We start from the raw sequence: 14022 nt of genomic DNA on the forward strand, positions 1-14022 counted from the left end.
AAAATTTTTCAACTTATCTGCTTTGGAGCCATTTGATTTTAGGTAAGGCCTGGGGACATTTGGTGGAGTTAACCATGGCCCTGGCTATGCTGAAGTCAGACCCTATTTTTATTTCTGCCTGGTGTCCTGGGCTCCATACCTAGCTAGTACACAATCAAAAGTGCTTACTTGCCAGGTTTTTCACCAAAAATTAAAAAGTTCCTAAGAGTTAACAGTACTTGAGACTGTTAACATGTACTTGATACTACTGGAGAAACAGTTTTGTATGCAAGGTGTGTAAGGAAAGTAAAATGTGTTTTTGATAAAAGGTTATAAGATGGCTTGGGAATGTGGATTTTTTTTTTTTTTTTGCCTAAGTTAAAAGGTTAAAGGATTGTTTTAAGTTATATAGGAAAAAGCTGAAGGTTTGAGCAAATTGTAGAAGGTTAATCTTGTAAAAAAAATTCCGTGTGAAAATATTGGCTAAAGTGAAAGGGTTTTTGCATTAGTCCTTTCTGATGCTGCTGATAAAGACATACCCAAGACTGGGTAATTTACAAAGAAAAAGAGGGCTGGATGTGGTGGCGGTGGCTGACGCCTGTAATCCCATTGCTTCAGGAGGCCGAGGCAGGTAGACCACGAGGTCAAAAGATTGAGACCATCCTGGCCAACATGGTGAAACCCGGTCTCTACTGAAAATACAAAAATTAGCTGGGCACGGTGGCAGACACCTGTAGTCCCAGCTATTTGGGAGGCTGAGGCAGGAGAATTGCTTGAACCCAGGATGTGGAGGTTGCAGTGAGCTGAGATTGCATCACTGCACTCCAGCTTGGTGACTGACAAAGTGAGACTCTATCTCAAAAAAGAGAAAGAGAAAAGAAAAAGAGATTTAATGAACTCAGAGTTCCACATGGCTAGGGAGGTCTCACAATCATGGTGGAAGAGGAAAGGTACAACTTACATGGAGGCAGGCAAAGGGCAAATGAAAAGCCAAGCAGAAAGGAAAACCCCTTATAAAATTATCAGATCTCATGAGACTTAATTCACTACCATGAGAACAGTATGGGGGAACCTGCCACCATGATACAATTATCTCCCACTGGGTCCCTCCCATAACACATGGGAATTATGGGAGCTACAATTCAAGATCAAATTTGGGTGGGGACACAGTTAAACCATATCAGGTATTCTTCAATTGTTCTGTAAATTGAATATTGGAATAAAAGCACAACAGGGTTTTCCTTAGAGAACTGATCTCTTTAGCAAAAATTTGTAAAGGGTTATAAAAGGTATAAGAGAATCTTGCCTTATGGTCAAGCTGATTAAGATTGATTTGTCTATAAGGTTTTATTAAGAATTGAGTTTGACATCAATAGCACACAAATGTAAAGGGTGAAATTTGGCTTTCTCTTTTAAACAAGATTTCCATGTTGGCTTTTTTTTTTTTTTTTTTGAGATGGAGTCTCACTCTGTCACCCAGGCTGGAGTGTAGTGACACAATCTCAGCTCACTGAAACCTCCACCTCCTGGGCTCAAGCAATTCTCCTGCCTCAACCTCCTGAGTAGCTGGGATTACAGGTGCTTGCCACCATGCCTGGCTAATTTTTTTGTATTTTTAGTAGAGATGGGGGTTTCACCATGTTGGCCAGGCTGGTCTCAAACTCTTGACCTCAGGTAATCCACCCACCTCAGCCTCCCAAAGTTCTGGGATTACAGCCGTGAGCCACCACACCCAGCCAATTTTCACGTTATATTTTAAAAAATGAAAGATTTTTGTTTGCCTTTTGAATAAACTATAGACAAAAAAAGGGAAAGGAAAGAGATTGTCTGGAGAGCTACATCTTCCCTCTGTTAATGAGTGAAGGTTTTGCCTTTTAAAAAATTCCGAGTTATTGTTTCAGCTAAGTAAATGACTTATGGTGACCTGCAGTTTGGTTTTATAATATCAAATGTTTTAAATCTTTGATATTTGACAAACTTTCCAAAATCAAATTATAAATTATGTCTTCTTCTGATCTCCTAATTAATCTTTTAGCTATTAGGTCTCCTAAAGTTCAAAAATGACATATCTGGCTTATTTGGTATAACAATCATACAGGAAGCATGGTTAAATAGTGAGGTGTTTGGCTTTCTTTGGGCTGTATCTGTATAATTAAAGTTATTGGTATGTCCTCCAAAATTGTGGAAAACTTATATAATCATCATATGACTTAGTGTATATTATTAATGGTTATAATTGTTATATTAAATTGTTGAATGCCATAGAAGGAACCAAAATTCCTAGCCAATTGCGGCTGTAATAGTGGCTGTTCCAAAACTTTTTGTCATCCACAGGCAATTGTTATCTCCTTAATTAGCTATAGGATTTTGACAGATGCTTTTAAATGCAGGTTTTTGATAACTTTGAACATTGTGACATTAGAATAGAGAAAATCTTTCAGGACTTTTATGGAGAGCTGAAATGTTCATGAGCATCAAACAGAACAGGAGTTAACTGCATGAACTAAACTAATAGAAGTCTGAAACAATCTTTTTGACTTTTTGCTTAAAACGTTGCTGATCTTTTACAGAGCCAAAAAACTGTTATTTTAAGCTATTTACAACTTTTGATAATTGAGTAAAGTATACTCCTGTAAACAAAATTTGGAGTATATTTGCTTCTCTACCTGATTTCTCCAGAATTTGGAAACTGTATATTCTTAATTTACATCAATATAGCTATCTGCGTAAGTACAATAAGAATCCATTTTATTTTGCAACTGGACACAATTGGAGTCTATGCTCCATGGCTATTTTACCAAGGCTTTGACTGTAATGATATACTTTCCTTTAAGGAATGAAACTTGACTTACAGAGCCAATAAAAGCCCCTTGGGAAAACTAGCCTCATACCTTGCCTACACAGTCACTGTACAGGGTTCCTGACCAAAGAATGTCACTTTCCGATGGGCCCGGAAGCCCCAACTTACCTTGAAATCTCTTAAGAAGAATTCACCCAAACCCATAAGTATTTGTTACCAACCCATGGCTGGACTCAGCTTTAAAAAAGTCTTGGCTGGGTGCGGTGGCTCACGCTTATAATCTCAGCACTTTGGGAGACAAGGCAGACAGATTATGAGGTCAATAGATTGAGACCATACTGGCCAACATGGTGAAACCCCATCTCTACTAAAAATACAAAAATTAGCTGAGCACAGTGGCACATGCCTATAGTCTCAGCTACGTGGGAGGCTGAGGCAGGAGAATTGTTTGGACCCAGGAGGCAGAGGTTGCAGTAAGCCAAGATCATTCCACTGCACTCTAGCCTGGCGACAGAGCGAGACTCCATCTTAAAAAAAAAAAAAAAAAGGCTTATCTGAGATTCCTTTTATGAAAGATAATTCCATCAAAGCCAATTTAAAAAGCCTATGTGAAATAGAATCATTCTTACTTCACTGTATACAAATAATCAGGCCAAGTATAATAAACCAAATCTGTCATGATTATGATATGTTTTAAATAAAAATGAGGACTGGAGAGAGAAAAGTTATGTTTCAAAAACTATGGTACACCTGTTATTAAATTCTAGTCTCATCAGTTGTTTTTGCATATTTGTCTGCGATTTAAACTGACCCTGCTTTTTCCTGTGAACCAATCAGTGATCTCTGGCTGCAGCTCAGAGGAAACAAGGGGGATGGGTAATGTAAAAATCTAGATCAATAGTCTAATTCTGGGCACATATTGGAATCAGCTAGAGACCCCATATCAGCTTGGTTCCAACAATTGCCCAGTTCCTGGAAAGCCTTCTTATTTAGTTTACTTGGAATAATTTTGCTTACTTTACTTTACTGTTGTGGAGTATATTGCTGCTGTACTCTTTGTATAGAAATGTAGAGTGAGCTTACTCAATGTTTTCTTAAATTGAACACTTAATTAATCTTCCAGATATCACCTTTTTATGGAACTCAAGAGTTATGAATGGTCCTTGCCATACCAATACTTTCTGCCTGAGCTCCACTCTACCCTAAATACAAGAGACCCTAATAGTTAGGCAGAAAAATCATTGCCCCTATTCAGCCTGAAGAAGTTACAGAAGATGGATCTACATACCCCTACAACCCTTAATCCTAAGGTCCCTTGTAAAAGGAAGGGGGGAAAATATGTCAGAAGCATTTGAACCAGAGTGACTTCATCTTGAATAGGAGCTGGGTAAAGTACTGAGACCTACTGGGCTACATTCCTAGGAGGTTATGCATTCTTGGTCACAGGAAGAGATGGGAGATGGGCACAAGATACAGTTCACAAAGACCTTGCTGATAAAATAGCATGCAGTAAACAAGATGGCCCAAACTCACCCAAAGCAAGATGGTGACGAGAGTGACCTCTGGTCATCCTCATTGCTCATTATATACTAACTATAATGCATTAGCATGCTAAAGACACTCCCAGCAACACCATGACCATTTACAAATGCCATGGCAACATCAGGAAGTTACCCTATACAGTCTAAAAGGGGAAGGAATCCTCAGTTCCAAAAACTGCCCATCCCTTTCCTCGAAAACTCATTAATAATACACTTGTTTAGCATATAATCAAGAAATAAGTATAAGCATTATCAGTCAAGCAGCCGACGCTGCTGCTCTGACAATGGAATAGCCATTCTTTTATTCCCTTACTTTCTTAATAAATTTCCTCTCACTTTATGGATTCACCTTATATTTTTTCTTGGGTGATAACCGAGAGCCCTCTCTTGGGATCTGGATCAGGACCTCTTTCCAGTAACAGCTGCAGTGGGTCATGACCCAACCACTGCATTCCAGCCTAGCCAACAGAGCAAAACCCTGCCTGTAAAAATGAAAGTAAAAATAGCACCATGAACAAAGTCCCTCTTGGTTAAAAATGGATTTAACATGAAGGTTAAGAGACAGGTGACCTACTGAGGAGAAAACAAAACAAACAAAATAATACCTTTGCACAATTAATATCCCCAACTCAAAGACAGTTTCTCTTATGAATCAATTTTTAAAAGGAACTGCCTTTATAAAGGAACTCTGAAGACTAGAAGAGACAGCTCCCAAATGACAGAATTACACATGACTAATGAACATTTAAAAATATGGCCAATCTTACTAATAGTAAAAGAATTGTTTATAGGAGGGAACATTTTGTAAGTGTGTCACCTGCATCTATTAGCCAGAGTACAGTTGCAGATAACAGAAGTCACTCCAGACAACTTAAGCAGAGTGGGTTTTGATACAGGGAATTAGGTGACTATAAGATTGTTCTAGGATTGGAGGAGGAGGGTCTAGGCTAATGTTCCAGGAATGGCCCCACCCCCAGAATGGGGCCCCACCCTAGAAGTGGGCCACCAGGAATGCTTCAGCCAGTGCCATGATCACAAAACTGGGATATTGGGAAGCCATTGCCACACCTGTTGGCTCTGGGGCATCTATGCCAGTAAAATGATGCCCCACTTCTGCATCTCACACAATAAGGTAAGAAGTGGATTCTGGGACTCTGCTTCTGCTACTGCAGAAAACCAAGTCCCCACTACAACATTTGGCAGTAGAAGAAGCAGAAGCACAGCCCCAGTGACCCTTCCACTTTCCCATCCTTGCACAGGGGAGTCAGCTTGGCACAATTCAGATCATTTAAGAACCAGCTTATGGGGAAACCAGGGGCATAGAGTCATCAGCTTTCTATCCTTGAGGTTTCACAGCTGAGTATGAAACAGAGCTGAGTGACTGCGTCCTTGTGATCTGCCTCAGGAAGCAAATAACTGGCACACGCAGTGTTTGCATGGGGCAAGGAACAATGATTCTCATTCACTGCTGGTTATGGTGTGTTCTAACCCAAACTTTCTAGTCAGCAATTTGACACCATGTGGTGAAAGTTCATTTGGTTCAGAAATTTTACTTCTTTGAATTCATCACAAGAAAAGAACCAGAGATGTGCACAAATATCTGCACACGAATATTGATCGCAGTGTTTTTGATGACACTATCAAAGCAGTCAGAGTCAAAATGGAGTTGCTTGTGTTTAAAAAAACAACACCCAAACTCTCACAGAGTTGGGGACGCCCATGAAGAGAGGGTTCTAATGCTTTTGTATGCCTGAGAACAAAACCATCATCTGCAAAAATTGCAATCTTGCACAAAGGCCATCACAGTCTTACACAAAAAATAATTCTGTGAGCTTATCTGCACAGAAACTGCCTGCCCAACCTCGGACTGGTGTCACCCTTGCTATTAATTCTTGCAGCTAAAGATGGTTATTTCAAAACAATTACATAATTGTCTTCACTTTTCCTTTGTCTTCCTCTACATCCTTGAATATGTACATAGTTTACTATGGCATGAATTTTCCCACTGCAATGTCCTATTCTCAAATAAATATCATTTTCTTTATATATATGCCACAAATTTACCTCTGAGAATAATGATATTATACATAAGTTCATTTATATATCAAACTATGTTTGAGACAAAAGAATCTATCAAATCTTCTGGAATGACAGCTTTTAAAGGTCCTTTTATGTTTCTAGTCTAGTTCAAAAGGCTTAGAGGTCCTCTTCCTGCCACTTGCTGATGTTTTTAGTAACGTTATTCAGTAATTTGTTCACATTTTATTATTGACTGTCATTTTCTTTTTTTTTTTTTAATTGTACTTTAGGTTCCGGAGTACATGTGCGGATCATGCAGGATTGTTGCATAGGTACATACATGGCAAGGTGGTTTGCTGCCATCATCCCCCAATCACCTATATCTGGTATTTCTCCCCTCGTTATCCCTCCCCACCCTCCCCTTCCCCCACTATCCCTCCCCTACCCCCCCAACTGACCGCAGTATGTGATGCTCCCCTCCCTGTGTCCACGTGTTCTAATAGTTCAACATCTGCCTATGAGTGATAACATGTGGTGTTTGGTTTTCTGATCTTGTGTCAGTTTGCTGAGGATGATGGTTTCCAGATTCATCCATGTGCCTATGAAGGACACTAACTCATCATTTTTTATGGCTGCATAGTATTCCATGGTGTATATGTGCCACATTTTCTTTATCCAGTCTATCGTTGATGGACATTTGGGTTGGTTCCAGGTCTTTGCTATTGTAAACAGTGCTGCAATGAACATATGTGTACATGTGTCTTTATAATAGAACAATTTATAATTCTTTGGGCATATATCAGTAATGGGATTGCTGGGTCAAATGCTATTTCTATTTCTAGGTCTTTGAGGAATCGCCACACTGTCTTCCACAATGGTTGCACTAATTTGCACTTCCACCAACAGTGTAAAAGTGTTCCTATTTCTCCACATCCTCTCCAGCATCTGTTGTCTCCAGATTTTTTAATAATTGCTATTCTAACTGGCATGAGATGGTATCTCAATGTGGTTTTGATTTCCATTTCTCTAATGACCAGTGATGATGAGCATTTTTTCATATGTTTATTGGCCTCATAGATGTCTTGTTTTGTAAAGTGTCCATTTATATCCTTCACCCACTTTTGAATGAGTTTATTTTTTTCTTGTAAATCTGCTTTAGTTCTTTGTAGATTCTGAATATTAGCCCTTTGTCAGATGGGTAGATTGCAAAAATTTTTTCCCATTCTGTTGGTTGCCAGTTCACTCTAATGATTATTTCCTTTGCTGTACAGAAGCTGTGGAGTTTAATTAGATTCCATTTGTCTATTTTGGCTTTTGTTGCCATTGCTTTTGGTGTTTTAGCCATGAAGTCCTTGCCTATGCCTATTGTCCTGAAAGGTTTTGCCTCGGTTTTCTTTTAGGGTTTTTATGGTGTTAGGTCTTATGTTTAGATCTTTAATCCATCTGGAGTTAATTTGAGTGTAAGGTGTCAGTAAGGGGTCCAGTTTCTGCTTTCTGCTAGCCAGTTTTCCCAACATCATTTATTAAACAGGGAATCTGTTAGCCAGTTTTCCCAACATCATTTATTAAGCAGGGAATCCTTTCCCCATTGCTTGTTTTTCTCAGGTTTGTCAAAGATCAGATGATTGTAGATGTGTGGTGTTGCTTCTGAGGCCTCTGTTCTGTTCCATCGATCAATGTCTCTGTTTTGGTACCAGTACCATGCTGTTTTGATTACTGTGGCCTTGTAGTATAGTTTGAAGTCAGGCAACATGATGCCTCCAGCTTTGTTCTTTTTGCTTAGGATTGTTTTGGTTATGCAGGCTCTCTTTTGGTTCCATATGAAGTTTGAAGTGGTCTTTTCCAGTTCTGTGAAGAAGGTCATTGGTAGCTTGATGGAGCTAGCACTGAATCTATAAATTACTTTGAGCTGTATGGCCATTTTCAAGATGTTGATACTTCCCAACCATGAGCATGGAAGGTTTTTCCATTGTTTGTGTCCTCTCTTATTTCATTGAGCAGTGAGTTGTAGTTCTCCTTGAAGAGGTCCTTTACATCCTTTGTTAGTTGTATTCCCAGGTATTTTATTCTCTTTGCAGCAATTGTGAATGGGAGTTCACTTCTGATTTGGCTCTCTTTTTGTCTGTTATTGGTGTATAGAAATGCTTGTGATTTCTGCACATTGATTTTGTATCCTGAGACTTTGCTGAAGTTGCTTATCAGTTTCAGGAGATTTTGGGCTGAGACGATGGGGTCTTCTAAATATACAATCATGTCATCTGCAAATAGAGACAATTTGGCTTCCTCTTTTCCTAACTGAACACCCTTTATTTCTTTTTCTTGCTTGATTGCTCTGGCTAGAGCTTCCAATGCTATGTTGAACAGAAGTGGTGAGAGAGGGCATCCTTGTCTTGTGCCAGATTTCAAAGGGATTCAGTAGAGCTGCTGCGTCCTTTATTTACTCAGGAAAATTAGGCCAGCTTCTGCAATGGCAGCTGCCCTTCCCCCCACCCCCGAGCTCGATCATTCCTGGTTGCTCTCTAACTGATATTCTGGGTGTGAAACTCTGGAGTGAGAGTCTTTAGCCTGCTGGGCTTTGTGCAGGGGGGACCTGTCCTGCCATATGGGCTATTTCCCTGATTTTCAGTTCCCCTTCTTTCTGGGGGGCTGGTGGCTCTGTCCAGCCAGCTTTCTGGCTTTCACGTCAGCCAATGCTTCCGCTTAGATCTATGCTGACAGCCCCAGTGCTGGCCGAAGTTGATACTCTGCCCTGTTCAGGCAGCTCACTGAGGCTTTTCAGTCTGGTGAAGATCTTCTGTTCCGTGGGTTGTAGAGGGCTTGGGTGGAGGGCTGTATCCGAACTGAAGTCCCAGAGTGGGAGATCCCCTCGTCTTCCAGTTGGTTGCACATACCTCCTGGGTGGGGCAGTGCCCCACCTTGCCTCAGCTTGCCCTATTTGGTTTATACCCACTGTCCAACCAGGCCCACAAAATGAAACTGGTACCTCATTTGGAATTGTGGAGACCACTCAGCTTCTGTGTCTCTCTCGCTGGGAGCTGCTTTCCAGAGCTGCCTCTTATTCAGCCATCTTGGGATCCTCCTTGACTCAATGTCATTTTCTTTTAGGGGGCTTTTCTCAGTTTGTTATTTAGTTTGACACAGCAAAAGTTTAAAGTAGCAAAAGCTGAATAAATAACTTTTATTTTTTGACATGGAGTCTCATTCTGTCACCCAGGCTGGAGTGCAGTGGCACGCTCTCAGCTCACTGCAGCCTGCACCTACCAGGTTCAAGTGATTCTCCTGCCTTAGCCTCCCAAATAGCTGGCATTACAGGTGCATGCCACCATGTCCAGCTAATTTTTGTACTTTTAGTAGAGACAGAGTTTCATCATGTTGGTCAGGCTGATCTTGAACTCCTGACCTCGTGATCCACCCACCTCAGCCACCCAAAGTGCTGGATTTACAGGTGTGAGCAAACTCGCCCGGCCAAATAAATAAAATTTTATACCTCCATATAAAGAATTATATATAGCCACTGATGATAGAGGCAGAAATGGCTTTACCTTGAAGCAAAAGAAGCCTGAGTTCAGGGACCCTTGCTTGCCCTGGCTCCTTCCAAGACCCTAAGAGCAGCTCTAGCCATTGTTCACATTATTGTTGTTGTTATTTGCAAAAGTAAGTTCTTCTAAGAGCAACTGATTAAGGCTGTTGTCTTTTAATTGCTTTCCAATCTGGCTTCCCTCTGCCATACTTCTCCTGGTTTGGGGTGACATTGTAGTGTTACTGGTATTTTGTATTATAACTCTCTTTGTTTAAGCTTTGTGCCCACCAATTATGTAAGCTTTAGGTACCGAAATAGCCTGGATCTGTCCCTGGTTATAGATTCATATTTATTGGCAATGGAGAATGGTTCATTAGGTATTGTTGAGTGAAAGAGGCAACCTATGAAACAGTGGTAAAGGAAGACTTCATTATATTAGGCCATTCTTGCATTGCTATAAAGAAATATCTGAGACTGGGTAATTTATTTAAAAATAGAGGTTTGATTGGCTCGCAGTTCTGCAGGCTTTACAAGAAGCATGGTGCTGGCATCTGCTCAGCTGCTAGGTAGGCCTCAGGAGGCTTACAATCATGGCAGAAGGTGGAAGGGGAGCAGGCACATCACAAGGTGAAAGCAAGAGCCAGAGGGAGTTGAGGGGAGGTGTCACACACTTTTAAACCACCAGATCTTGCATGAACTCAGAGTGACAGCTCACTTATTACAAAGGGGATGGCCCAAGCCATATATGAAGAACCTGCCCCCATTATCCAAACACCTTCCACCAGGCCCCAGCTCCAGCATTGGGGATTACAATTCAACTATAAGATTTGGGTGGAGACAAATATCCAAACTGTTTCACCCATGTAGAATGCTTATACATATGTATGTTTTTTGGTGCTAGATGAATTACAATGGCTCAGGCATAAGTCACTTTTACAATAAATGAAAACTTATTTTTACTGAAAAGCCTCAGCGAGCCAGAATGGTTCCCATTTAAGAAATAGTTGCAAATTAATTTTTTAATTAAAGTATAATTGTATTCTTGGTAGGGACAAAAAATTACTGGAAATGGGGATGAATGAATTTTCTGGGGTGATGGAAATGTTCTTTATCTTGTTTTGTGCCTCCCAAAGTGCTGGAATTACAGGTGTGAGCCACTGCACCCAGTTAACGTTATGGAGCTCCAAGCCAGGTCTGAGTCAGGTATGAGCTCTGTAGTATTAGCTGTGTGACTCTGGCAAATTAATCTTTCTGCATCTGTTTTCTCATCTATAAAATGAGAATAACATTAAAACAGTTTGTTTTAACTATTTTTAAAAATTAGAATATTGAGAAGAAGGGAAAAAACACCTATATTCCAACTACTGTAATGGAACCTTTGCCATCATTTTGCTCTTGGTTGGCCTCTCCCCCTCCCCTATTTTTAAAAATTAAAATAGAATCTAATTCTTTCCTTTTTCTTTTTTTTTTAAAGATGATATCTTGCTATGTTGCCCATGTGGACTCATACTCCAGAGCCCAAGTGATCCTCCCTCTTCAGCCTCCTAGATCGTTGGGACTACAGGGATGCACCAGTACACCTGGCTTAAACCAATTTCTTTTTAATTCATAATTTTAAAATCAAAATAATTTACTCAGCTCTTTATTTTGAAAAGTTTAAAACCTCAAAAAAGCTGAAAGAATAGTACCATGAACACTCACTCACATACCCTTACTTTAGCACCAATAATTCACCAATTATTAACATTTTGTCTCGTGTCCCCCTCTGTCATAATATGTTTTTCTTTTTTTTTCTGCAATCAGCTGATTGATTAGGGTGGTGGTTGTTGAAAAGGGAGGTGCTGTGGCAGTTTCTTAAAATAAGACAACAATGAAGTTTGCTGCATCAATTGACTCTTCCTTCCATGAAAGATTTCTCGTAGCATGTGATGCTGTTTGCTAGCATTTTATCCACAGTAGAATGTTCAAAATTGTAGTCAATCCTCTCAAACCCTGCCATTGCTTTATCAACTAAGTTTATGAACTATTCTAAATCCTTCATTGTTATTTCAACAGTGTTCCCAGCATCTTCACCAGGAGTAGTTTCCATCTCAAGAAACCACTTTCTTTGGTCATACATTAGAAAGAACTGCTCATCCATTCGAGTTTCTCATGAGATTGCCACAATTCAGTCCTATCTTCAGGCTCCGCTTCTAATTTTAGTTTTCTTGCTATTTCCAACCACATCTGCAGTTACCTCCTTCATTGAAGTCTTAAACTCTTCAAAGTCATCAATGAGAGTTGGAATCAACTTCTTCCAAACTCCTATTAATTTTGATGCTTTGACCTCTTTCCATGAATCACAAATGTTCTTAATGATATCTAGAATAGTGAATCCTTTCCAGAAGGTTTTCCATTTACTTTTCCCAGATCCATCAGAAGAATAACTATCTATGGCAGCTATAGCCCTACAAAATGTATTTCTTAAATAATAAGACTTGAAAGGCAAAATTACTTCTTGATCCGTGGGCTGCAGAATGGATCTTGTGTTAGCACACATGAAAACAACATTCATCTCCTTATACATCTCCATTAGAGCTCTTGGGTGACTAGGCACTTTTTCAGTCAGCAATGATACTCTGAGAGGGATCTTTTTTTCTGGGTGGTAGCCCTCAACAGTGGGCTTAAAATATTCAGTAAACCATGCTGTGAACAGATGTGCTGTTATCCAGGCTTTGTAATTCCACTTACAGAGCACCGGCAGATTACATTTAGGGTAACTCTTAAGAGACCTAAGATTTTTATAATAGAATGTAAACAAGCACTGGCTTCAATTTAAAGTCACTATCTGCATTAGCCTCTAACAAAAGAGTGAGCCTGGCCTTTGAAGCCAGACATTGACCTTTCTAGCTATGAAAGTCCTTGATAGCATCTTCTCCCATAGAAGGCTGTTTTGTCTACATTGAATATCTGTTGTTCAGTGGCCACCTTCATCAATGATCTTAGCTAGATCTTCCGGATAACTTGCTGCAGCTTCTCCATCAGCACTTGCTGTCTCATCTTACCCTTTTATGCTCTGGAGATGGCTTTTTTCCTTAAACCTCATGAAATAATCTCTTCTAGCTACAAACTTCTATAGCTTCCTTGCCTCTCTCAGCCATCATAGAATAGAATAGAATCAGGGCCTTGCTCTGGATTCAGTTTTGGTTTGAGGCGATATTGTAGCTGGTTTTATTTTCTATCCAAACCACTAACATTTTCTTCAAATAGGCAATAAACTGTTTCACTTTCTTATTATTTATGTGTTCACTAGAGTAAAATGTTTAATTTCCTTCAAGAACTTTTCCTTTGCATTCACAAACTGGCTTTTTGGTACAAACTTTCCACTTAGCTTTCAGCCTATCTTGCCTTCTGACATGTCTTCCTCACTAAGCTTAACCATTTCTAGTTTTTGAGTTAAAGTGAGAGACGCGCGACTCTTTCTTTCACTTGAACACTTAGAGGCCTATTGCAGGATTATTGATTGACCTAATTTCAATACTGTTGTGTCTCAGGGAATAGAGAGGCCCAAGGAAACGGAGAAAGAAGCGGGAACGGCCTGTCAGTGAATTAGAACACACACAACATTTATCAATCAAGTTTGTCATCTTATAGGGGCACAGTTCATGGCGCCCCAAAACAATTACAATACAAAGAACACTCATCACAGGTCACTCTTGTAGCAGAGCACATCTCCCTGTGATCTTTTTTTATCCCAGGTATTTACGAGCACTGTACCTAGGATGGACGCGTTCCTCCCCTTACTTTCGTAAATGCCCTACTCTTGTCAATGGGGTAGCTGTGCTTCCACCACTTTACTTAATAACCTTGCTTTTGCTTTGCTATGCGGACTCGCCCTGAATTCTTTCTTGCGCAAGATCCAAGAACCCTCTCTTGAGGTCTGGATCGGGACCCCTTGCCGGTAACAAAACTACACCAGGAATACAAGAAAACTTACGCTACTGAGCAGGAGCCGGCAAAGTCTCCAGTCTTTGGGAACACAGAATTTCGCCTGCTCCGCCTTTTCCGAAGCTGGGAGGAGCAAAGCTGGAAGAGGAGAGGCCCGTGGACGAACTCAGCTCTCCCACCGGCCAGGCAGCGTTCCTCAAGGCAGCCAATCAGGTAGCTGCATTTGCCATAGGGGC

The 14022-nt window shown here is 40.3% G+C and overlaps 1 long non-coding RNA gene across 9 annotated transcripts in view; it reads right to left on the reverse strand.

Annotated features, from left to right (window-relative positions):
* Positions 1–13972, reverse strand: part of LOC116557827 — a 37313-nt gene extending 23341 nt beyond the window's left edge. For 7 of the 9 annotated variants that reach the window (XR_004271715.1, XR_004271712.1, XR_004271716.1 and 4 more), the window contains exons 1-2: positions 13836–13972; positions 4670–4802 (exon numbers count right to left, since the gene is read on the reverse strand). This is a non-coding gene — a long non-coding RNA (uncharacterized LOC116557827). The remainder of the gene's footprint in view (positions 1–4669; positions 4803–13835) is intronic. The other 2 variants (XR_004271713.1, XR_004271718.1) reach the window with 1 other exon arrangement.
* Between the last annotated feature and the right edge of the window lie 50 nt (positions 13973–14022).

Source organism: Sapajus apella, unplaced genomic scaffold (assembly GCF_009761245.1).
Source record: "Sapajus apella isolate SASKATOON/1434 unplaced genomic scaffold, GSC_monkey_1.0 scaffold20, whole genome shotgun sequence".
Taxonomy (NCBI): Eukaryota; Metazoa; Chordata; class Mammalia; order Primates; family Cebidae; genus Sapajus; species Sapajus apella.